Genomic DNA, 3,232 nt, shown 5'->3' with positions numbered 1-3,232 from the left:
TGGCTCCTCTCTCTTCCTGGGGCCTCTGCCATATTATCATGGAGCTGTCTCTACTCCTCTCTGTTCCTCTCCTGTGTTTTTACTTCCTGGTGCTCCAACATTAAAACTCTTACCTCCCTTCTCTGTGATGCGGGTTCCCTGTGAGTTGCTGCCCACCAAGGGGGCAGAGTCTCAAGTTCCCACTGAAGTGCCCAATCAAAGCCTTAATCATTATTTAATCAAGTAAAAGTGAAACCTCTGAATCCAGAATAATCTAATATGATCAGAGGAACAAACCAGTTTACAAACTTAATCTAATGTCTATTTTTGGAATTCATAAACAATATCAAACTACTACAAATATCTATTCTGATTCTGGTATACTTATCAAGTGCTTAATTTGGGCAAGCTATTTAACTTTTCAGTCCCAATTTCCTCTATTGAAAAATATGATTAATAATAATGATGCTGATTTATAGGATTGATACAATGATTAAATATAACATATAAAACACCAAGCATAGGGCTTGGCACATAATAACACATTAAAAGGTAGCTATAAAAATTATTGTTTCTTCTTATTAATAAAGCTATAATAATTTATCTTAGTAATTATTAAAACAAAAAACAATGTTGATATAGTAATTATCTGTTGAGTGTTTATCATTGGCTACGAGCTTTACATTTATGCTCTCACGTGGTATTTTGCAATCTAGTTATTTATTTGAGTTGCATTTCGCAGCTAGATGTTCAAGGCATAAGCTATGTCTTAAGGTTTTATTGAAATCCTCCAATGCCAGACTAACTCATCGTTCATAGCAAGTGCTCAAGAATTATTTGTTGAAAATGATACTGATGATATGTAGCTCTGAGATTCAGCAACTTGCATCATATCTGCTATAAACTGATTTGGAATATCAGATTAATTTGGCCTGCAATTTTTACGTAAAAGCATGTGTCCCAGTGCTGTTCTCACAGCTGCAGAAAGCTCCTATAACCCATTACCGGCTGCTTAAATATTATGCCTATGAATGCGCTGCCTTCCAGTAATTCAACAACTACTTTTGAGTGCCTACTACGTGCCACACTCTCTTACAAGCAACTAGTAAAGAGTTCTAAAACAGTAGGAAATGGTGACAGTCCTTTATCAGTATTTTTGGCATGTTTATAAACTCCACTTCTGCAATTGCATATTCCTCCCAAGAGGCTGGCTCATATGTTGGGGTCTGAACACTAAGAGAGGTGGCGGCAGCAGGAGCTGCTTTGAAGCTACACCACACAAGGGTTCCCCGCCTTCCTCGCCCCCTCCCCAGACCCTTTTCCCCTCCCCAGGCCACCCAGCCCCGCCCTACTCCAGACCGGCAGTAAGGTTTCCTCCTATTTTATAGTCAACCAGAACAATGTTCTACGCACACACTGTCCTCAGTAAAGGAGGGCCTCTAGCCAAAATTTGGCTGGTGGCCCACTGGGATAAGAAGCTAACCAAAGCCCATGCATCTGAATGTAATAGAGAGCAGTGTAGACAGTATCATCTCACCGAAGGTGAAGATGGCCCTTCGAACATCAGGACATCTCTTACTGGGAGTAGTTTGAATCTATCACAGGAAAGCCAAATATCTCCTTGCAGACTGCAATGAGGCATTCATTAAGATAAAGATGACTTTTCGACCAGGTGTTGTTGACCTGTCTGAGGAAAATCGGGAAGCATCTTATAATGCCATTACCTTACCGGAAGAATTTCATGACTTTGATCAACCCCTGTCTGACTTAGATGACATTCATGTGGCCCAGCAGTTCAGCCTAAACCAGAGTAGAGTGGAAGAGATAACCATGAGAGAAGAAGTTGGGAACATCAGTATCCTACAAGAAAATGATTTTGGTGACTTTGGAATGGATGATCGTGAGATAATGAGAGAAGGCAGTGCTTTTGAAGATGATGACATGTTAGTAAGGATTAGTGCTTCAAACCTCTTACTTGAGCCTGGGCAGAGCACCAGCAATCTGAATGAGAAAATTAACCATTTAGAATATGAAGACCAATATAAGGATGACAATTTTGGAGAAGGAAATGATGGTGATATATTAGATGACAAACATATTAGTAATAATGATGGCAGTATCTTTGATGATCCCCCTGCCCTCTCTGAGGGTAATGTTGCCAGAGCAGCCTGCACATGATGACATGGATGAGGATGATGATGCATCAATGGGTGGGCTTGATAGTCCTGATTCAGTGGCTCCTGTTGAACCAATGCCAACTATGACTGATCAAACAACACTTGTTCCAAATGAGGAAGAAGCATTTGCTTCGGAGCCTATTGATAGCACTGTAAAAGAAACAAAAGCCAAGAGGAAGGGGAAGCTAATTGTTGACAGTGTCAAAGGGTTGGACAGCAAGACAATCAGAGCCCAGCTTAGTGATTATTCTGATATCGTTACTACTTTGGATCTGGCACCACCCACCAAGAAATTGATGATGTGGAAAGAGACTGGAGCAGTAGAAAAACTTTTCTCTTTACCTGTTCAGCCTTTATGGAATAATAGACTACTGAAGCTCTTTACACGTTGTCTTACACCACTTGTACCAGAAGACCTTAGAAAAAGGAGGAAAGGAGGACTCATAATTTGGATGAGTTCCTTAAAGAATTTGAAAATCCAGAGGTTCCCAGAGATTACCAGCAACAATAATATCAGCAGCATGGTGGTACTGATGAACCCATTTTGGAAACTAAGCCACCTCCAGGTGTCAGTGATGGAAACCAGCAGAACAAATTTGGATGAGGCAACTATATCTCCACCACCACCTCAGGGAGTTAAGCAAAAGGCAACCTGTGATGCCTCCTCAGCAGGCTGAACAAATGGAATTACCCCCTGTTGAGCTCCCTCCAGAAGAGCCTCCAAATATCTGTCAGCTAATACCAGAGCTAGAACTGCCAGAAAAGGAGAAGGAAAAAGAGAAAGAGGAAGAGGAAGAGGAGAATGAAGATGCTTCTGGGGTGATCAAGATCAAGAAGAAAGAAGATGGAACAAAAGAACTCAGCAGATGCTTCATGGTCTTCAGCGAGCTCTTGTTAAAACTGAAGCTGAATCTACCTGTTTGCTTGAGTTATGTTGAAACACAAACAGAAAACAAGCCACAGCTAAGTTCTACAGTTTCTTGGTTCTTAAAAAGCAGCAAACTATTGAGTTGACGCAGGAAGAACCATACAGTGATATCATCCCCACACCTAGAACAAGATTCCATATTATTTGA

General features: G+C 40.9%; 1 pseudogene; it reads left to right on the top strand.

Annotated features, from left to right (window-relative positions):
* Positions 1-1,379: 1,379 nt before the first annotated feature.
* Positions 1,380-3,232, top strand: LOC101439830 (double-strand-break repair protein rad21 homolog pseudogene; annotated as a pseudogene).

Source organism: Dasypus novemcinctus, chromosome 6 (genome assembly GCF_030445035.2).
Source record: "Dasypus novemcinctus isolate mDasNov1 chromosome 6, mDasNov1.1.hap2, whole genome shotgun sequence".
NCBI lineage: Eukaryota > Metazoa > Chordata > Mammalia > Cingulata > Dasypodidae > Dasypus > Dasypus novemcinctus.
This window is presented reverse-complemented; position numbering and strand designations above follow the sequence as displayed.